Here is a 23,813-nt window from a genome sequence, read left to right as displayed (position 1 = left end):
GTGCTGAATTGATTGCAACTAGTCCGACTGCAGGCAACACAAAGATGTGCTCAGACAGAGTCAATAGGCTGTCAGTGGTTCTTAACCTTTTCGTGTCGAGACCCCCAGAATAATCAGTATGGTGTTCCCCGACCTCCCCCACCAAATAGCACTGGGACATTTAATCCACAACACCCTGATGCAAACACATTGATCACTCATAAACTGTCTGCTACTTCTTCGTCACTATCAAACTCTGTAAATGCATTTTTAGCCCCACATATACTGCTAGATGCACTGTATGCTGACAAGTGGTTTATACTTTTTGGTGTCTAAATATTTTGGCATATGATTACTCAACCGAGTCTCATGGGAAGGTGTATAAATAACCCGACATTACAAGGACATTTCACGTGTTATGAGAACCCATTTTAGTCTTTTCGTGTATCATTTGTACGCCTCTCTTCCGTGTAATTTTTATGTCACGCAACAAAACTATGGTAACGGCCGCAGTTTGGTTTAAACAACAAAACCACTCACTTAGGTTTAGGAAAAATGTCATGGTTGGGCTTAAAATAAGTACGTTAACTAAGCAAAATACGTACGGAAACAACATAACACATAACACAATACAAGTCATAAACGTCACTAAACATAACTTCAAAATAACTCAACAACACAGATGCCAAATGCGGGTAAATTGTTGGCAGTGGCAGATATAATCCTCTGACCATCCGCCACTTTGACAGGCAGTGAAAACTCTAGGGTTGGGAATAGAGAACCAGTTCCTAGTTGTCATGCATGCACAATGATACAACGGCATACGCACACTGTATCATGTTTCAGTTTGTTTGGGACCGGAGCCAATGTGGAGAGAAAAGAAATGCTCAAAAGCACTGCGCTACTAAAGCTGAGGGGCGCACCCTATTTTCTTTCTCTACACTGTGAACAACAAATCCTTGTTGAAATTGGTAGGAGAGTTAGTAACGGTAGAAGTTAGAAGCTAAATAACGGAGCTACTAACGTTAACAGATGTTCCATTGATTTACATTATGGTGCGCTCAAACTCTGTTTAGTAAAAATGACTATTGGGTGAAGGTGAAGTCTAACTTTATCATGATGTATTCATGTTGTAAGTTCTTGGCAAGAAACTTGAATAAATCCAGTTGGTTGTAGGAGATGTTTTCACAGCAATATAAAATAAATATTAGAGAGAGAATTATGGCCTGTTTAACTTCCTAACACTAGCTCTAAACAACTTATAACATATTATTAAAAATATTGATGCCAATATTTTTTTTAATCAAAGCAAATAATTAAATAAAAGTAAAATAATTTATTTCCTAATCATTTGAATTGTGGTTTCATGCAAATAACCAGTACAGTACAGTATGGTGTAATTCAAACACTGTAATTTACCATGCATTTAATGTTTTTTGTGTAAAATATATCGAACATTGAATGACATCAGATCTAAAATGTTATTCCTTCCATCATTCAGCATATATATACTTATACATCATATTTTTTGTTGTTTACTTTGCATATTTTATTTATTTATTTTGTTAATTTATGCAGATGCATTTACATTGCTGTCAATACAGACTATATGGCGCGAAATGTCAAGTCACGAAATGACTTGCGATTACCGTGTCATTCATATGCCATTTCGTGCCAGTGGGCTGGATTACTGTAAACCACACAGCTAAGAAAGTGGGTGTTTGTGATGTGAAATGGTGAAATGAGTATGGCTAAATTAGGGGGAGCGTGTGTGGGTGCGGCTCTGTCCATAGAACTGAAATGGAGTGGAGCTATTGATGGATAGACACCACGTCATGGTTTGTTAGCCTGCCTGCTTTTCTGTGGAAGTGTTGGATTAAACCATCGGCAAGCATATTATCACTCCAGGCAGACAGTAGACATCTGTGAGATCACCAGAATACCAGATTTTTCTCTGCGTTTGTGTACACTATGAGTCCCGCAATAACATACGTAGCGCTGAGGTCAAACAGGGCTACTGCTCCCGGACACAGGGTGCCATCATTACTCCACATAGTCCTCTCAAATATAGTTTTCTTAGCGTTTTAGCCAAACGATTAGATGATCATCATCATCACAAAGATCAGGCACCTAACAGCTCAGAACCAAATCTCCACCGAGAATTAATTGCTCAAAAGTAATTTCCTTCATATCTTGAGAAATGCCCAGTGGCTTGCATCCTATCGTTCTCCATCACTGATTTTATCGCTGTGGCACATTTTTACTTTCTCCGTGTCTTGGCAGAATTTGCATGCCTCTTGATCTCTCGTATTCAGTACATTTTCCCTCTTGGATTGATTTGCCTGTTATTACTTCCCTGCTTCTGACCGCAGTTGTGAGCAAATTTGTGAGAAGCTTGAAATGTGACTGCTAATGGGATATCTAATCTTCCATTATTAATGCACTCCAGCCACTGAATGCAAAACATTTGTCTCAGCTATCTTCCTTCTCTGGTCATTGACTTCATCTACCAAGTAATTAAGCATTGTTTTCTTACTTTCGGCTGTGTGTGTCTCTGTGTGTATTTGTAGGATGTATATTGTCACTCATATCACAGGTGCTGGCCTTATAATATCATAATATCATTGGCATAAATTAACTATTGAAATATCCATCTATTCATTCAATCTTCCGCTTTCTAAACCACTTAACCGTTTCAGGGTCGGGGCAAAATAACACGTATTAGAGAGAGAAAAGAATACACTATACTGTATATCCAGGCATAATCACAAAGTAATTCACGGTTTCTCTCAATCTAAAGGACATACTTTCAAAAGAAATTTTGTATTTTTCCTAGAAACAGAGTTGAGTACATTTTATTGGAACTATTACTGTACTGTATAATCACATAATTGTCCATAGATAATCACGATTAATCTGTCAAAATGTACCTCAATCTGTCAAAATGTACCTCAAAGGGAGATTTGTCAAGTATTTAATACTCCTATCAACATGGGAGTGGACAAATATGCTGCTTTATGCAAATGTATGTATATATTTATTATTGGATATCAATTAACAACACAAAACAATGACAGAAATAGTCCGGAAACCTTCACAGGTACTGCATTTAGCATAAAAAATATGCTCGAAAGTTTGCTGACTTGACTATGACTTGCCCCAAACTGCATTTGATTATCATAAAGTGGGCATGTCTGTAAAGGGGAGACTCGTGGGTACCCATAGAACCCATTTTCATTCACATATCTTGAGGTCAGAGGTCAAGGGCCCCCTTTGAAAATAGCCATGCTAGTTTTTCCTCGCCAAAATTTTGCGTAAGTTTGGAGCGATATTTAACCTCCTTCCCGACAAGCTAGTATGACATGGTTGGTACCAATGGATTCCTTAAGTTGTCTAATTTCATATGATACATATGATATGCTACAACCTAAAAATCTCAAGTTGCATTAATTTGTTAAAGAAATCAGTGGCGTCAAAACAAATTTGCGTTAATTATCACGTTAATTTTGATTGCCCAAATGTATACATTTCATGAGTGTGACATAAAAATATGAATTTGAGTCCATTATCAGCCTATGCAAAACCAAACAAACCTACCTCAAGGTCCCTTTAGTGGCTGTTCTGGAGCTTTCGTTTGTGCCACATGATCTTCCTCATCAGATGGAGTTTGCCCAGTTGGGAGTGTGGATATTTAAATTTCCGTTTTTGCTGAGCACGCTAAGAACTTCTGATCCATGTTGGCTTAAACACTTCAAACAAATGCTTTATTCTTGACCTCGGAAGCGGCAGCTGACAAAACAATATCACATCAAGGTCCTTTTAGTAGTTGTTATGGAGCTTTCAATCATATCACACGATCTTCCTCAGCAGAAGTAGTTTTCACAGTTGTGGCAACATGTTTAAGAATGAACTTTGAAACTATGCTCGATGCTCAGAAAAATGGAGATTGGAAATCTCCATCTGCTGAGGAAGATCGTGTTATATGATCGAAAGCTCCAGAACGTCTATTAAATGAACCTTGAGGTGATTTATTTTTCAAGTTTCATGATATCTATCTGATGTGTCCTGATCCTAACCTTGTTTACTCTTCATTGACGATGTCAAACAAGCAACTAAATCACACCCTATAGTTGATATAATAGAGTTGATGCTTTCACGGTTATTTTTCTTTCAGTAGGATCAAAGTTCAAACTTTTATCACAAGGAATCAAAATAGCTTTTAAATTGTACGGAACAATAAAAAAAGTGTTTGAAGAATGTGAGACTGTTCTTGTAATTGCTGGAAAGCTTTTAGTGAGTCACATCTGATTTAATGGTCTATGATGGTTCCACTTATTTGGGGTATCTTTATTTTTAGCCTCACAGTTACACAATGCCATTAAATTGCCTCACCATGAGGCTCACACAATACCAAGTAACAAATGATGCTCCTGAAGAACCAATAACCTTAGTTATGTCATTCCTTCAACAGGCCGAGATGCGCTGGGGAAATGGGGAACAAAAAAAAGAAGAACTCCTTCACCCTCTTCAAGATCCTTTTCTCCGAACACTTCAGAAGACCACGAGGTACGTTTTACGTCAAAGAGAATTCTACGAAGCAACTCACATTTACAATTACAATTTTTTACCCATGTCTGCTTTGAATCAGAAGATCATAAAACAGCCAACAAAATCTGGACTGAGCAAATGTTTTTTTTATCCCTTTTTGAAATAAACAGACACAAATATTGAGCATCCCAGCCAAACAGATTTAAAAGAACTAACGAGCGATGTTTAGCATGTTGTTTTGGTGTGAGCATCTGAAGTTGAATTTAATCAGATTTCACCTCAAGTGAATTCATCTTCAATTCAAAGAGTGTTGGACACACACACACACACATACACACACTTCTGATGGGAATCACTATGATTTTACTTGGCAATTTCAACCGGAACAGCCGGCCTCTATATCAAAAGACCAAGTGATCTTGGAGAAAGGGAGTTTGTGCAACCACCATGTTGGTGCAATCTAATTTGATTCACACAATATTTATAAGACGGGGTTTGCTTTTGATGCATCCTGCAGTCTCTCAAAGGCACTAAATTCTATAGCCAGGAGAGAACTCGCTGACGTATCCCAGAAGACACCGGCTGAATGCAGAAAGAACCTGGATCTGTTGTGCTCCATGAGCTTTGTTATATTGTTTTTTTTTATGTATTCAGGTTTTGACTTTGATATATGTTGTATGAGCATGTGCTGTTCAGTAAATTCAGAAAATATTTGGCTCTGTACACCAGTACATCAGATTCAAAATAAAACTCTAACCCCGATAATTTGAATTCTTAAAGGACCAGTCTGTGGGATCTAGGGGGATTTATTGGCAGAAATGAAGTATAATATTCATAACTATGTTTTCATTAGTGTATAATCACTTAAAACTAAGAATCGCTGTGTTTTCATAAGCTTAGAATGAGTCTTTCATATCTACATAGGAAGTGGGTCCTCTTCACAGAGTCCGACATGTTGCACCGCCATGTTTCTACAGTAGCCCAGAACAGAGAAACCAAACACTGGCTCTAGAGAGTAGGGGTGTCACAGTGAGGACATTTACCCACCGGTTAATCAACTTGTAACAACACTGGTGTTACTGAATACACCAGACATTTTACAAGAAAAGATTACGCTCATCTTTAACATTGGATTGCTGTGTGTCTGGCCTCTCCGATCGAGCTTTCGCTGTGAGGCCGTAGGTTTCCACCTGGCGCCGTGGACACACCGTCCTCCGCACGGCGATTGCCTCATTAATGTTATGGTTCCCTATTAGCATGGGGTTTAAATCCGAAATAATGCCAAATAGGCGCTTTCGCGTTTCACTTTGACACCAAATCCTCCACCATCGTCTTGTCTGTTAACTCTCTCTTGTCCCGTGTGTGAAATCTGGCTCCTGCTACTACACTTTCAGTTTGTAGCGTCCGTAGTCCGACTATGTATTGATAACACGCCGCTGATACGCCAAAACGAACTAAATGGTGGGGGCGGTGGGCAAGCAATGTGTACGGCCGAACACCGTGTAACACCGGTACACCGACATCCAGAGAGGGCCTTATTGTTTTTACGTTACCTGAAGTCCACCATGGTTCTTAAACTTACACTATATTACAATTATCATATATACAGTATACAGGTACATACATGAAATCTGCTGAAATGGGCTTAGAAAGGGACGGGTGAGCGGAGGGGTATCCAGTTGGTTGCAATCTGCAACCACACCACTAGATGTCACTAAATCCTACACACTGGTCCTTTAAATGTCAGAGTAAAGTCACAGTTTAAACATGAAGTTAAAGCTGCACAATGACATCTTTGGAGCACACAATGACTAAAAGACATCAGGTTTTCAGCGCTGCCATTCACACTTTCTTAATGACTGACTTTCAGATAAAGCTGCCATTAATGACAGCCATCTATTTTCAAGAACAAAGACGGTAGATTGAAAAACCGAGAAAGAGGTGAGTTTTTTCCTCTTTTCTTGCAGGAGAAAGTGTCTACACAGTGTAATGCACTAACTCAGTCACTCTTTAGGACTTCATGGTTCTTTTTTGTCTCTGAAGATTGAGTGAAAGCACTTCTTGTCCTCTAGAATTAGCCTTGGGTGCCCTTTTATATCGCCTGTTCTAATGGCAGTGAATTATGCTGACAAAGTAAGTGCTGTAAAGGCCGTCAGCCAAAAGACGAGACTTGTTGAAGTTCTCATCAAATTCCAGGAAAACAGAGCAGGCTACATTGAATTCTCCTTCCACGTCCCTTGGGCGAGGAACAAAGCTTGGGTGTTAAAGTTGGTCTTGGCTGTGAAAATGCAGTGAAAGCAGCCCCGGCTAATCCTGCGGAGAGCCATTGTGACGCTAATGATACGCCGTGTGTATTTCCACTGTCTGGTCCTACTGACCCTGACTCGCTCTGATCAGGCTTTAAGGAAGCCGAGGATTACATTAGCTTTGTTTGTTTGCTGGAAGGCGAGGATGCCAGGCGCAGAGACCTTGTTCTTGGAGAGGAGCAGACAAGGGCATCTTCCAGAGCTATCTGCCAAACAGAAAGAGCAGCTTCTCTCCCCTCCCTTTTAGAATATAGATTTCTCATCACCTGTCCACTTTGCTGGTGTATCCGTCCTCAAGCAACGCATTGCATTAGAGTCTGCATTTTGTACATTATTCAAGAGTACCTAACACAATGGTCTAGTCATGCTGTATTATCATATTCTTCCATGAAACTGGGTGCATCCATCAGTGTTTATTTTCTGAATCATGCCTCACCCTAGTTTGGTGGTAAACAATCGGCTGTAAACTTCCCAGTTTCCTGTTTTTGCTCAGACAGTTATAGAACTTTTTGTTGTGTTAGTTTTGTTTTGTTGTTTTGTGATGTGCTGTAGTGGTTAGCACTGTTGCCTCACAGTACGAGGGTCGCAGATTCAAATCCGGCTTGGTGCACCTGGGGTATTATACCAGAGTATTTCAATTGTATGCTACTATTTCTGCTTTTACGCCACTAAATATTATATTTAATATTGTACTTTTTACTGTACTACATTTATTTGACAGCTTTAGTTACTTTGTAGGTTTGGATTATTGATACAAAATCAAAATCAACTAATAAATTGTTGTTTTAATCTAGGTTAAGCTACCCAGCAATATATAAGGTAATGGAAATTAGCTCCACCTTTACCTGCTGCAACATCACAGCGATGAACACATTAATGCATCACTAATTATAATCCAATAATATAATATACTTTATTCTGGAATGGAACATTCTGCATTATGAGTACTTTTACTTCTACTAATGCTTTATTACCGCATTGGTTTGTTTGTTGGTCTGTTTGTTTGTCTGTTAGCAGGATTACTCCAAAAGTCCGTGATGGATTTGAATGAAATGTTTTGGAGGGGTGGGGTGTGGCACAATGAACAATCCATTAGATTTTGGTGTCGTTTTTCCACATTAAACTCTGTGAAATTACAGTTGAGTTTGACCAAAGCACACTTGGTGATTGTTGGAAAGAGCAACGACGACGGTTTAGGTGAGTTTTATTTTGTTTCTGTCCAGTTTGAATGAAGTGTTTTACGATGCCCCGCTGCGTACAGCTGATCTCAACACAAACAAAAATACATGTGGATGGTGGTGCAAGCTGAACGGAGGGGGGGGGGATCATAGTATTTTGAATATTCAAGTATTTCTACGCTGTCGTATTGCTACTTGCTGGAGTAAAAGATCTGAATACTTCTTCCACTACAGGTTGCCCATATCGCTGGCGGATGCTTTGAACAAGAGGCCCAAGTGTTCTTTGGGACTGTAATCAAGCTCAACACAAGGTGAGTGGCTTCCATCCGCAATCCCTCTAAGTGTGTATCACAGGCATGTTTGAAATGCATCCGAGCTCCCCATCCATCTGAGTTTTAAGATGTCTCCATGGAGATGATTGACGACAGTAAAAGGCCGCTCTGGAGAGAGGCCCCCGGGTGAACAGATGAGATCACAAATCTCATCTCTTTCTCCGCCTCGTTCCTTTTCTATGTCACAGTCTCTCTCTCATCTCTCTCCCTCTCTCTCTCGCTTCCTCTCTACGACATACACAAACACAGCTGCAACACACACACACACACACACACACACACACACAAACAGTGCATATTCCAACATTTTTATCCCTTTTTTTTTTCCTCCTTTCATCTTCACGGTGGCAGTAAAAGGTATATAGAGAAAAAAAAGTTCAAGGTAAGAGAGAGAGAAAGGTCTTCAAGGTTCCTGGGAAGATGTGAATTGTGACTCTATAGGATGAATTAGGTGTGTGGACATCTTTAAATGGGCGGCAGAGTGTACTTCTGAGATGCCACAGGCTGGAACTGTTGAAGAAATTTCCGCTGCAGTGATAATGATTGGCTCAACAGCGCAATATGCGGTATTATTTATCTTTTTTTTGCAAAAAAATAAATAAAGTTTACATAAATAAGCTTTATTTTTAGGCAATTTTTTAGTTATTTTTTTGCTTTTTAAGTGACAAAGTTATAAAGCTAATTAAATACGTGTTTATTGTTAAATGCAGAACACAGAGGGGCAATGAGGTGCAGCGTTTTTATTTAATTTTTTTTCAGCTGAGGCGCTTTGGTTACGTCTGGTTGCTATGATGCATTGATATCAAAATGTCGGCACAAAGTAGAGTACTTGATCTGAACATTTTTCAACTCTTGGCGACCAGAAAAAAACTCCAACGTGCAGCTTTCAGCCCGGGATAGACGCTCAGCGCCTCGTCGTGCTGCTGCCGTTTTGTAGCAAAGTTAAAAATGCGGCGCTCCCATTGCAAAGAATTTTAAAAAATGTGACCATAGCGGTTGACACTTTTCAATTTTGCAGTATTAGGGTTATTGCGACAGCCCTACCACAGGCTTATTTTTACTCTTCCTCATTTGGAATATCCATAAAAAGACCTTTTATATCACATAATTTGTTTTTTATTTCCCTGAGAGCTGGACCCAGTCAATAAGTGCAGAGTGATTCTGTATTTCTCAACTGTGAAAACAGATGTTAATGAGAGGTTTCATGGAAAGGTGAACCAGGAATCAGTCCAATAATGGTTGGTTACGTTGCTGTGTGGGGAGACATACATATTAAGAGACAGAGAAATTGCCACAGGCTGGATTCAAGGCCGTTTTCACCATCAACTTGCAGGATTTTCACTGATTTAGCATTTCTAATACATTTTCAGAATCTTGGCAACCAACCATGGCCAGAAGCTATGAAGAACCTTGATTCCACTACAGTATCATGTCCCCCTGTCATGTCATTTCATTAGTGTAATGACCCATCGATTTAGCATTTATGCAACAAATTCTATTGAGGCTGGCTGCGGGCCAAGTCAATCACAGGCTGGGCCGGCTGTGCATCTTGGCAAAAAGAAGGCGATTAAAAATTGCCTTGGAAGAGCGAGGAGGATTTCTGGTTTCTCCACCAAACAGGATGCAGCCAGCTAGCAGCGGCACACCTGACTGGGTTTCCTCCATTCTTACCTCGTCACCCCTCGGGGTTGAGAGGCGGCAGGTGGGGGTTGCGCTTCGCCCATGTTTGGCACATTTAGCCTTACGAGGTGTGTGGCGGAGAGATGTGGATGGCTCAGAGCGGGGGCAACAGATGGACCTGGCATCACGGGTGAGGGCCGGAGCGTGTTCACAACACGAGCAGCTTGAAATCCTGCTCAACCTCAATGTGGGTTTGCTCTTGTTGGAGTAGATTGGGTTCTCTTTCAACATAGTCTGTGCTCCCCGACAGAGGCTCACCTGCTGACAACAATACAATACAAAGAGCAAATTCCCTTTCTCCCCCTCCCTCAACATTCACAGCTAGGTTTCTGTTCACAAGTTGATATTTGTTTTAAACAAATTGGCAAGCCCAACTGATTTGCATACGATGTGTGCATTTTTCTGTGTGTTTGCCCTTCAAACACACACTGTTGGCCATTTGACCTGCAGCAGTTTGAGAGAATGAGGTTGTTTTGGACATTAAGGCATTTCTGGGTAACGTGTTGAAGTAATTTGATTAAGCTTTCTCAGTAACAGGTGGTGTCCAATTTACATTACAGTTACTAATCTAATTACTAGTCTTACTAGGGGATGGATCGGGGGGTTATATCAATTTCAAAGGTCTGGGAAGCGGCTAGCGTTCCAGTAACTCCAACGTCTTTTTTTATATGCTGTATCCTCTTAGCTGGCTATCCACTGGCGTAACTACATTTAGGAATCACCCGGGTTTGTTCAGAGTTGGAGGGTCTGTGAATCCGTAACGTATCCTCATACAACGGCTATTTTGTTATTTTTCGTGCGTTTTCCTATGAATGTCCAGTAGCACGAGCAATCAGTGCGCCTGCACATGCCCCTGTGGTGTTTAGGTAACAGCACTTTTTGATTAGGTTTAGGAAAGATTGTGGTTTGGGTTAAAATAACTTCGGAAGTGGCGTCACCTAAGTACGGAAGTTACATGACAAATCAACGTTCACTTCTGGTTTCACACAGGATACTGTGATCAGGCAGAGCGTGTTTTTGTAGTTTGCTGCGTCTTTTTATTTTACATGTTGCTACGCAACCACCAAATCAGTGCTAACGTTACCTTACTACAAACCATGAACTGTACGCGACCCGAATAGTTAATAGTACAATTTAAATTAATGAAAAAAACTTACCCGAAATCTCAAGTGTCGCACTAATTTGCCTCCTGCTGTTTTCTGTCTAGATACAGGTAACTATGGTTGCTAAAGTCATTTAGCTCCAGATATCCAGCAAAAGTCACCACAATGAGAAAAAACGCAAACGACATCGGGTGCTTTTCTGCTCCAAATTGATTTTTTTTCAACTTGAGGCGTTCAGGGCGCTCTTGCAAAAACTCGAGGCGCTCAGCAACACAAAAGCAGTGCGCTAAATGCTTCACTCTCATTGAGTAGGCCTTACAGCGGTTTCCTGGATGAAAGTCTGGTGTTTTTAGACCCATTTATCCTCACTGACCCCCTCCATATACAGACATTATAGCGCTTTATACTACGCCGCCTGTCCAGGCTCACCATTACATGGATTATATATGAATTGATTATGTGGGATATATACGAATTATAGTGCGTTACTTTTCATAGGTATAGCTATGAAACAGTATGAGAACAGTGTATGACAACAGCCTGGAATCTGTGGTGTCAGTGTCTGATTGTTTGTAGTGCTGCATGCGGTCACCGGCGCTAAACTAGCTGGTGATAGTCATTGAATACCTCCAAACTCAAGGCTGGCTGCTTGTTGAACCACAATGTCTCTCTATTTTCGTCCTCTGGGATCTGTGTGTGGAAGCTTTGGAGTTTTTGACGGAGCTTAAGCGAGTAACAGAAAGCAATATAAGGAGAAATGTAACTAATTACTGTTGCCGTAAAGTAGTTATTAAAGTGATGTACTTTCTCAGTGAGTAATACGTAATCTCATCCATCCCTTCCCTTTCTGAGATGCTCATTACACATATTGTGTCCCAACAAAGATATTAGTAGATATGTTAGATATCTATATAACCTTTTAAGTGACATTTGACCTTTCCAACAACATGTTGTCTGTCACTACATCAGATAACAACGTCAGGTAACCACAGACATGCCTGTTTAAGGCGCTGCTGCAACAAGGCTCCTCAAAGATTGCCGTTTGTCCCCATTCATCTCACACACTGCTCCCACTTTAACGTATTGGCATTTCTGAGGTGCTTGGCGGTAATTGTCAGCCACATGGCGGCTCCTCGTTTGTTTCACTGACATTTTGCCTTTGGTTGATTGTGTATTTAACAGGGGAAGGAAGGCAAAATTAATTGGAGAGAGGCCCTAATCTGTCTGCTTGAAATGTCACCCCTGTATTGTGATGCCTGCTCTGACACAGTGGCACACAGGAGGCAGCGACAGAAGGGAGGAATGCAGAGAAAGAGAACAGGAAAAGAAATAATGAAACACAAAATGAAAAGCAAGAGAGGGAGATATAGACGACTGATACATCGTTCTCATAAATCAATGGTGCTCAAAGACTTCACGCTTGTCCCTCTGGGTTTTAACCTCAACATTACCACAATGATTGGAAATTACCCAACATTAATAATGTGGGTTTAGTGATAAAATATATCTATTGCAGGAGTTTTTGAAGTGTCAGTGCTGTTTCGAAATAGGAGAGAAACGGGGGGGTTGTTGTTCTACTCTGGTTTGTCTGTAATACTCCATGTCTAGAGCGGTGTTGTTTGCATGCGAGGCATCACTGAGAAAGTACAAGATGATCAAAACATTATTATCCAGCACTCAGAGTTCCTAGTGAGGCTGTATCCACCGGGTTGTTTTCAAAATGTCACCGCTACCCCCAGGGAGTCCCTGAAGAAAACAGACGACCGAAACAAACCTAGAAAGCAATTTTTAACATTTTTGCACTCACTGTCCTGCTTGCTTATCTATGGCATGATTCTGCCTGCTTCAGCTGTTGACTATAAAGAGAAAGCAAAGCTGCCCTACAAAACCAAACATTTAGGTAAGACCACAATACCTTTTGAGTTAAAACCAGGAAAGTTTTTGACTTTTGTTTTATTAAAAATGTTTTAAAGTTATGCTACATAAATTAATAATGTTAGGGTGGTAGTTTGAAGGTGGTAGTTTGAATCAATATGTAATATCTACAAAACAGAGATACTGCCTCGCGGTTGTACGCCTCCACCAACCAAAGTTGCAGTTTACATCCATGTCTGTCCGAAATGTCATCACTTCTTCATTATATCCTATTAAACATTTGTGAAAATGAAATTGTCGTAATTAGCATATTAATTCTTGAGATATGGCTAAAAACGTCTTTTGTGAGGTCACAGGGACCTTGACCTTTGACCACAAAAATCTACTCACTTCACCCTTCAGTCCAAGTGGATGTCTGTGCCACATGTAAAACAATTTCCTCAAGGCGTTCCTGAGATATTGCTTTCTCGAGAATGGGATGGACGTGAGTTCACAGTGACTTTTGACCACCGAGATCTAATCAGTTCATCCTTGAGTCCAGATGGAGGTCTGTGCCAAATTTGAAGAAATTCCCTCCAGGCATTCCTGAGATATCGTGTTCACAAGAATGGTACGGACGTACGTACGGACGTATTGTGCCTTCGGCCACGGCTGTTGCTGGCGCAGAGGCATAAAAACAAACCAAACTGCACTATGGCAGTGTGTTGATTACTGTTTGCTTCTTCTCAATAACATCAACAAAAACTTAAATTGTGAGGCAGCAACAGTAAGTATTTAGTCTTGCATAAACAGAAGCTTGAGGGAAAATTCTGTTATTTTTCAACCTGGATCTCATACTAAGTATTTGTGGCCATTTTGGTTAATGGGTCATTCTAACTTTGCACCTGTCATCTTGATTGTAGAGATTCGGGAAACGTGACTCTGGCAAAGCAATGCATATCGAGGCAAGCAGCGCAAGCTTTCCAATGTCTCTGAATCCGAAACAAAAGACAACAAATTCCCCCCAGAAATGATCAAACTGCAGTGTGTGATGGTTTTGTTGAACCTGAACAATGCATTTTCAAATTCAAAGGGATAACTCAGATCCGGGGGAGTTTTCACCTCTTTTCTTTTTCGCCCTCAGGGTCAGAGAAAGATGCCTTTTTTCTGCATCTGAAATATGACAAAACTTCCCTAACAACCTGCTGTTGCTCATTCTTTACCAGGAACACGGGTGCCAACACAGAATTGCATGTGCATCTAAGATCTCTGTACTGATTTAAGCAGCATGTTGACTGAGAGTTTCATTCAAGTTTCCAGGCACTCTCTTCCCATCATGCACTGTACTATGTCTCCCCACAATGGCTTGACCTCTGTTGTCCACCCACGCACCATCTCTCTGGACGACATGTAAGACAAGTACTTGTCTCGACACTCGCTCATATGTAGGGTGAACAAACGTCTCTTATAAATTGGGTCGGTCCTGATTTTCATGCATTTGTCCCTCAGTGTGTCATTGTTTGGTGATGGAAAAGGACACACAAAGAGGCAGAAATGTTATCAGTGTCTCGAGAAATCACATTGAAAAAAATTGAATACATTCTTTGTTAGCTTGCTTATTGTGTGTGCACTCAGCAACTTTCTCCAAATGACCTCAGACGAAGGTGTTGACAGCGAAGGACGTCATATAGTTATATTATGCTTGTGAAAGGCTTTTAATTAACTAAAGGTTTCTATCATTCGTGTCATTGAACTGAATACACATTTGTCCTTGCTGTTACAGAAAGCTTTATTTACAGTTTTTCATTAGATCAGATGTCACAGTTTTTCCCTACTTTTCGGTCATCATTCTCATATTTTAAGAGAAAATGTTGAAGGTACACTGTAGAATATATTCCTTTGCACATCGTCAAGTCAGCCCAGTCGCCAGGAAAAAATGTTGGTGTTGTACGTTTCTGCAAACCAGGGATATGTTGAATGTCGACGGTTTTGCATTTGGGCAGAGCCAGTGATATAGTACAACGAGTGAGCGTTATTGAAAGTTGCGTGGTTTAATAAAGAGTATAACAAGCGAGAAAGTCTTCTGGGGCGGATGGGAGAGGTGGTGTATGGGCCAAACAAATACTGGACTTTCACCCAGGAGACCACTGTTCGTGTCCCGTGTGAAAACCGAAAGTGAGTTATCGCTTGTTAGGTAACGTTGTTACGGTTGTTACGGTTGTTGCGTAACTTTATGTAAGAAAGTCAGCTTAGGGCAGTTATTTATTCACACTAGTGACGTTGTTGCGGTTGTTGTGTTACGCTATGTTATTACTTTGCGTTGTTACGTTGCGTTGTTACATTGCGTTGTCACATTGCGTTGTCACGCTATGTTCAGAAACATTGACATTCACAGCATCCCGTGGTTTGCAGAAATGTAAAATGCCAACATTTTCTCTGGCGACTGGGTTGCGTCAAGTTAACTTTTTTTCATTACTATCATACTATTACAGTTATTTTATATTATTATTGAAAACTGCTTAACTATAAATATAAATATAAACATCTGGATTGCCTTCATCATATTGATCAATCAGATAGACATCCAGATAAACCTTCCACAGAGATAAGCAGACCAAAGTCACATTCATTCATCCATTCATTCATCATGATTGTCTTTCTATACAGACCGTGAATTGTTCATGTTAAATAAATAACTTGAGGATAGAGGGTTAAAGAGAGCTTTAGCTGATGAAATGGACCCAAAGTGGACATTTTTCATCTCACATGAGAAGAAAACCATATGGCACGACTCTCCTGAAGGGTGCTGGGGGATGCTGAGAATCAACACAGTCTGGTAAAAGCTGGTCCTGATGGCCAAGGTTAGGTTCTGTAATTAAAAAAAGAAAATAAATGAATAATATAACTAATGAAAGATTAACACTTTTTGTGGGTAGTGTTATGTTCACCCGGTGGAATGTTAATTGCAGTTTATATACAGAGATATAAAGACACAAATGAACACATGTTCACCTTTAAAATGTCAGGGTTACATATTTGTCTTAGCATATATTCATATTCATCTAAGCAGGAAATATTTTTCCTTTTTGTCAAACATCAGAGCAACAAATGATCATGGCTAAGCAGTTATATAAGCACTTTAGCTGCTTGTTTCTGAGGTTGATACTTACATACGAACCAGCGGATGCACATTCCACACATGGCGACCACCTGAGAGATCTGAAGTGCCCTCCCGCACTCCGCGCTCATCAGACAGTCCCTTGTTTTCAAGCAGCACTTGGGACACTTGCTCCCTGAGCTTCTACTCTCGGTGTTCTCTTGTTTCCGAGGCTGAGTTTGTCTCGTGTCATGCTGCTTTTCATCCCACGTCTCGCTCTGACCTTTTCCCATGATGCTTGGGTTTTTTTGGGGTGTTTTTTTGACAAAAGGCAAGTGGAGTATAATGGCTTGAGGATCAGATCTGTGAAGACAACGGCAGGAATATAATACAGTATATGTGCCACAGCTTCACTGTTCGCTGAACGTTATGTTATGAACCACATTATGTGTCGACTCCCACGCTCTCAAGCTTCACAATACAGGCTTTGTTTACAATAACAACATCCAGTGTCCAACATGTCATAATGCTGTGATTTTGTTGTGTTTGTTGAGAATACAGCTGCTCTGCTCGGCTCTGCTTAGTAAATGTAGAAACTGAGTTTGTTCATTGCACTTTCTAGGCTGTGCTTTTGTTTTTCACCTACGTCTTCCTTTTGTTTTAGGAATGTTTGCAACTACCCAGGTAACATTCCTGCTTCAAACACCTCCTTAAAAACGTAGAGGACATTGTGTAATTGAACAGTAACACGCAATCTAAATGTGGAATCAATTCTATTCGACAAGTGATGAAGATCTATATATGGATTACTTCTTTTAAATAAGAACAGAACGTATATGACGTGCAGAAGTGTTCAGTTTCATTAAAGAGAAATCATTAACACCGCGGCCTAAACGCAAGTCCCTTTATGAACACTTTATTGAGTGAAGTCACATTGATTTGACAGATTAACAATTCTTCCACTCTGATGATCATTCCTCGTGCCAGGAGTTGAGGCCCCCTGTTTTAACTGTCAGATACAATTGCTCCCCACAGACATTATCAGATATTAAGTGATAACCCTGATGGTGAAATAACATCTTATCTGTGCCATCCGGTGGCTCCCCATTTATTACCACTGACAGTAAATTAGATTGCTGGCATCTGGAGGGTATACTGGCATTTTGAGTGCACCTTTCCATCTCATTCTGCTTTCAAAACTCCATTGGTTTTCAATCATAAGTAATGAAATTCCATCAGCCTCCTCGACCATGAAAGCAACTTGGAAAGGAAGTGAGAGACGGCCATTAAGAGTAGAGAAAGCGAATAATGGTCTTACCCTTTGCTTTTCAGAGTCGCCCCTCCGTCGGTTTGAATCTTTTTCTGTTTGCAGAGAGGACTTCTCTTAGAGGAGAGCAGTGAACACACACCTTCGCCCTCACAGACACTCACACGCTGTTATGAGCAAAAGGGTGTCGGCCTGTGTGTCAGCCTCAGCTCACATGAACAGAGCAGGTGTGTCTTCAGGTTTAACAGGTTGGAACAAGTGGACTGCTCTGACGGGGGTGATTTTATTTACAGTCAACAAGCCCTTTCGCCTTAAAGGTGCAGAGGTAGTGCAAGTGTGAACTTTCTCTCCCTAAATGATTGACAGTTTGTTTATTTAATTACTAGCGCTGCCCCCTCTTAGTCAATCAGTGGACAAATTATTTTCAGTGATAGTTCTGAAAGGGGGAGAGAGAAGGGATGACATGCAGCAAAGGGTCGGATTCGAACCCCGGGCCGCTGCCGTAAGGACTGAGCCTTGGTACGTGGGTACCAGGTGAGCTACCGGGGCGCCCTCGACTAAGATTTCTTTGGTCGATTAGTCATTTTTGATGTGTTTCTCATGCTGAATGAATTATTTCTAAGCAACTTATGAGCACATCTCTGGTCAGCCCTGTCTTAACATAAAAATGATGTTCCCATACAACAAAACTTGTGAATTACTTTTCGAGGGAAATCTATTTTCTAGGGCTGTCAAAACTAACGAGATAATAACGCGTCAACGCAAATTTGATTTAACGCCACAAATTTCTTTAACGCATGAAAGCAGCAAAAATTAAGATACATTTTGACAAGGAAAAACCGTCATGGCCATTTTCAAAGGGGTCCCTTGACCTCTGACCTCACAATATGTGAATGTAAATGGGTTCTATGGGTACCCACGAGTCTCCCCTTTACAGACATGCCCACTTTATGATAATCACATGCAGTTTGGGGCAAGTCATAGTCAAGTCAGCACACTGACACACTGACAGCTGTTGTTGCCTGTTGGGCTGCAGTTTGCCATGTTATGATGTGAGCATATTTTTTATGCTAAATGCAGTACCTGTGAGGGTTTCTGGACAATATTTGTCATTGGTATAATAAATAAATACATACATTTGCATAAAGGAAGCACATCTGCTCACTCTCGTGTTGATAAGAGTGTTAAATACTTGACAAATCTCCCTTTAAGGTACATTTTGAGCAGATAAAAAAATGTGCGATTAATTTATGATTAATCTCGATTAACTATGGACACTCATACAATTTTAATCGTTTGACTGCCGTAGTTTAAAACTGTTTAAAATTGTGAGAATGCAGTTTAGTTGCACGGGAACGTAATTTTGTAGGAGACAGGGTTGCTCTGGTAAACACAAGGTTTAAAGGGTGATTCTTTGTGGAGAAACTCAGTTTTACAGATCTGTCGATTAAATCAGCTGATCGATTAGTCTAAAAAAAAGTCAACTAAGAATTTCTTTGGTCGAGGACAGCCCTATTAATCATAAAGTTCTCAAATATGTATGTGAATATTCTTCACATTTGTGGGGTCAAAAATAATATTATTTTTCTTTACATAGATGGATAGATACCTAGATCGACTTAACTGATGTGTGAAGTGAAATTTCAACATTTCATTTGCATAATTCCTGCAATTAATTCACACCCACACACAGTAATATTGTGTTTTAATAGACAATAACTAATACATTTCTCCTCAGCTGCGTGACAGAATATGTTCACAAGTGTGTTTCTTGTTTCTGCGTTGCGGAGGAAATGCAATCAAGCTTTAATAAATAATTACACAGGATAATTAATTGATTAGGCATCACAATTCATTACATGATGAACAACGATGAATCGAGAAAAGCAATTTAGGGAAGCAATTAAAGCTTAAACTGGAATATATTCAAAGAATTGCATTACTGAGCTATTCATCATCTGTGAATGTAGCAACTTACAAATGCACAATAATTCATTAGTTTTGTTTCACCGATTCATTTGAATGTGTGAATAGGAAGAGAGGAAAACATAGAGATACTGTATGTATGTGTGTGTGTGTGTGTGTGTGTGTGTGTGTCAACAAGATACTGGCAACAACAAGAAATATGCAGGAAGTTTTCTCTCATTGTGCATGTTGTGCTGATGTCATGATCAGGCACAAAAGACTGGTTTTTCTTCCGTCCAAGGACGTACAATTGTTGCACTTAAGACTCAAAATGCGCTGTAATGAAATAATAGAGTTAATCAATACTTTCCATCCTCTTTAGACCGTCGCTGTGGTGAGTGGTAGCAGAAAATGTAGCGCGCAGAACATTTCAACGATGTTAAAACCCCCACAAGGTGAAACGCCTTTCACGTCGACTGATAAACAGGACACTCAAATTCCATTCATCGCTTATTTTATGAAATCAATTTGTATCTCTCTCAAGGTTGTTTGGCCATTAAATTTAAATAATTATTTAAGAATTGCTGCTTCTTGTTGATAAACCCCTAACAGGAATCTGCCATTATTGTGTTCACCAATCACCATGGTTTTCAATAAAGCACTTTTACATGCCAGAGTCTAATAAAAAAACAAGCTTTTCCTCTACTTTTAAAGGTAACTTAAAGCATCAGTAGGCGAGATTGGAGCAAATATGATTAAAAAAAGTTATTTTTATGAAACGGTCGCTATATCGTGACAGTAGTACATGAAACAGGTAACCTGAAAAAAATCATGTTCCTCCGGTGTCCTCCGGTGCTCCTAACTGCATCTGCAAGATTTTACAGACCGGAGGAAAACAAGCAGTAAGAGCTGATCTGAGGTCTGTTGTCTGTGAGAGCCGGCTGTCAATCACTCACGAACTCCGACCAAACGGTCAAACTAGGCAGCACTGATCAAATATCAATTAATATTATGTTACGTTAATGCCTATTTCTTGCCTCAAATGTTTTCAGAATCATCTTGTAGTGCACAGTTTAGCTGTAAAATGAGAAAGTTTGTGACGCCACCGCCATGTTGAGATCAGGTTGAGTTGGCTTGAAAGAACGCCAAGTACCGGTCACGGTATGAAGGGCTCATTCTAAGCTTACGAAAACACAACAATTCTTAGTTTCTGGTGATTATACACTAATGAAAACATAATAATGAATATTATATTCAATTTCTGCCAATAGATTCCCCTAAATCCTACACACTGGTCCTTTAATCAACTTTTCTTGGCCACTTAGGGGCCGTGCAACGACCATAACATTGACATATTATCACTTTATAAATTTGTTGCCAATTTACACATCCATCATAGACTGTATATAAGAAGTGGGCGTAGTCAACGTGACGTCACCCATTGGTTTGTGGACTTCCATTTTGAAACCTTGATTTCGGCATTTTGGCCGTCGCTATCTTGATTTTTCTGAACAAGCAGTGACACGAGAGGGTGGAGCTAAGTGCAACTGAATGCTGAATAAGACATTTTTAGGCGACCAAAATGTTAAAATGAACTTTCATGAACTGAAGACACACTGTGAAAGGTTTAAAGTTGTAAGACGAAAACACGGACAACTCCCAGACTGGACAACGCCGTAGAATCACAAGGTAGCCGTGCCCTAAAGCATCCCCTGCTTTATGGTATATTTGACTCTAAATGGGACCATAATTTACTAAATGAACATCATGCTGTATTGAAGAAGACTTGAAACCAGCGATTGAGACCATAAACTCATGTTTACAATGTTTACTGAGGTAATAAATCAAGTGAGAAGTAGGCTCATTTTCTCATAGACTTCTATACAATCAGACTTCTTTTTGCAACCAGAGCAGTCGCCCCCTGCTGGTTATTATAAAGAATGCAAGTTTAAGGCCCACTGAGAAACATTGGCATTTATTTGAAGTTGTGTTTCTGTCCACCCAACGAATATTCACTCTCCTTTTAGCTCTGTTTTGGTCTCCACCACCTTCTGAGAAAAATATCTGACTCAGTAGGTGTTACATGTTCTACTTTCTTCACCAGCTAGTCAGTAAGTTTATCTATTGGCCGTTTGTTGCACGTCAGGGTTTATCTGAGGTTTTTCGCTGAACCAAAGCTTCCTGCTGTTGCTGGAAAACAAAGTTGATTAAAATGGTGAGCGTGAACCAAAACAATGAGCTGAAAGATGCTAAAGTAAATAGAGCTACGAGGAACTCACAGCTCTCCAGACAGCAGAAATTACAGGTCTGAAAAGGACTCTATTGTGTGTTATGTAGTGATCAAGGAGACAGTAATTCACATGGACAGTCAGGGTTAAAGCAGCTGTGAAGTGTCCTTAGGCAAGACGCTGATGGGTTTCTAGTGATGGAAACAAAAGGGAAAGGGTGCTGGACTACAGCATGACACATGCCGTATGCTATTTCGTTGAGCTTAGCAATCAAACAGCGTAATGTTATATATATAAATATGCAGAGCTAAAAAGAAAGCACCGGGGTCTACACATGCTCATCTCTTGTAACATCACGTTCAAACTGCATATTTAGTGAAGCCAATCCCAAAATCCATTTCAGATTTTAATTACTTTATCATGATGTTAATAATAGCATGCACGTTTCACTGCTGCTTCTGGGAAATGTTCCCAGGGTGACAAGTTTTATTAACACCTATATAGAGGAGAAATTAATAGATGAAGAAAATTGGAAATCAGAAGCATTATTTGATGATAACAATGTGTGATGGTACCAACATGCAGCAGAACTAGTGAATCGACTGTAGCCCATGTGTATCCATACCACTTGGTGTATAATCAGACCGGCGTCTTTTCTTTCCTGTGTTCAATTGCTCTATTACCCAAGCAGGCAATATCTTTCAATATCTGGCAGAAACATGACAAGCAGTCCATCTCATCAGAGCACAAGCCCACGCAGCCACCACAATCCCAGGATGCACTCTGTCAGCTGCTATTGTACACAGGCACACAAACTGTTTCAGAATTGCTCAAACCGACTATTTTCAGGGCTATAGGAGTGCATCTACAGCCAGCCCTGGAAGAAAAATGTTGAGCTGTGATGTTAAAGGAGTAGATGAAGGACAGATATGCTACCCTTGACAGTGCATTATTCTGGCTGATGGTGCACCTGTCACCTTCATTCTTTGTACAATGAGCACTGCGCCAGATGACAGGAAACCCTGCCTTGAATCTGGTTTGCAGTCCTCCAAAAAAAAATATCGCAACTTCACAAAAGTGTGACTGGTTTTCATCTGCACTTGTCTGTCAAAGTGTCAGAATCGAATGTCGGCATCTGCTATGCTGTTATGCTTAGTGAGATCAGACAGTGCTTCGCATCCTGGAAGACCCAGATATCTTTCTGCTCTACTGGTGGTTTGCTCATGTAAAGCCATGACTCCTCTGGTTGCAAAAAGAAGCCTGATTGTATAGAAGTCTATGAGAAAATGAGCCTACTTCTCACTTGATTATTGACCTCAGTAAACATTGTAAACATGAGTTTATGGTCTCAATCACTAGTTTCAAGTCTTCTTCAATACAGCATGATGATCATTTAGTAAATTATGGTCTCATTTAGAGTCAAATAGACCATAAAGCAGGGGATGCTTTAGGGCGGGGCTACCTTGTGATTGACAGGTCACTACCACGGCGTTGTCCGGTCTGGGAGTTGTCCATGTTTTCGTCGTATAACTTTAAACCTTTCACAGTCTGTTTTCAGTTCATTAAAGTTAATTGTAACATTTTAGCTGACTAAAAAAGTCTTATTCAGAGTTCAGTTGTTCTTAGCTCCACCCTCTCGTGTCACTTCTGGTTGCAAAAAACCAAGATGGCGACGGCCAAAATGACAAATTCAAGGCTTCAAAACAGCAGTCAAACCAATGGGTTGGTTAGTCGGTGACTATGTCCACTTCTTAAACAGTCTATGTATAATTTCCACTCATATTCTGCTAGATTGTCAATGTTGCTTCATGCCTTGCTTTCCAGTCATCTGAATCTGAATCTGAACCCTGAAATCTTTTGCCTGTCTGTGTTTTATGTGAAGTACATATACTGTAGGTTCATTGTTCTTTTATTTTTTATTTTGATCAATTTTCACCTCAGAACTCTGAGTAGCAGATCAGTTTCGACAGATTTTCACCCAGGTTTTATGCCCCCATCAACTTTAAACTTGCTCGAGGGCATTTCACAATAAACAGTCCTTTTGCAATGTGAACTGCTCAGAAAGTGCTAACAGAAATAGAAAGAATGTGAAGAAAGAACATTATGCACTACTGATTATGCACCAGAGACCTTTAAAGGTTATAAATGATTGAACTAAAGATCATTTGCACTGCAAATTATTAAATCTTTTTGTATTGTTTTCTTTTTACCAGATTTTGATGCACTGTTAGTTATCGACACAGCACTGAATGTCCCTTTTAAAGATTCTAAGCGGTCACACTGTGGCACTGAACACACTCTTAGTTGTTTGTTTGGGAGGAAGATTTGAAGACATC

General features: G+C 40.1%; 2 long non-coding RNA genes across 3 annotated transcripts in view; one reads left to right on the top strand and one right to left on the bottom strand.

The window, feature by feature from the left end:
• The window catches only part of LOC119479737, a 152,851-nt gene that overhangs the window by 86,241 nt on the left and 42,797 nt on the right, over positions 1-23,813 (top strand). Inside the window, exons 3-6 of one of the 2 annotated variants that reach the window (XR_005204746.1) lie at positions 4,451-4,545; positions 6,398-6,468; positions 8,246-8,322; positions 9,714-9,965. This is a non-coding gene — a long non-coding RNA (uncharacterized LOC119479737). Of the gene's footprint in view, positions 1-4,450; positions 4,546-6,397; positions 6,469-8,245; positions 8,323-9,713; positions 9,966-23,813 lie in introns of those variants that run through there. The other variant, XR_005204745.1, reaches the window with a different exon arrangement.
• Positions 14,751-17,589, bottom strand: LOC119479736. The gene is made up of 3 exons (XR_005204744.1): positions 17,396-17,589; positions 16,151-16,440; positions 14,751-15,849 (listed from the first exon to the last, which is right to left on the bottom strand). It is a non-coding gene; the product is annotated as an uncharacterized LOC119479736 (long non-coding RNA).

This window comes from Sebastes umbrosus, chromosome 20, assembly GCF_015220745.1.
Source record: "Sebastes umbrosus isolate fSebUmb1 chromosome 20, fSebUmb1.pri, whole genome shotgun sequence".
Lineage (NCBI taxonomy): Eukaryota > Metazoa > Chordata > Actinopteri > Perciformes > Sebastidae > Sebastes > Sebastes umbrosus.
The sequence above is the reverse complement of the archived record's forward strand: the minus strand, read 5'-3'. Positions and strand labels throughout refer to the sequence as shown.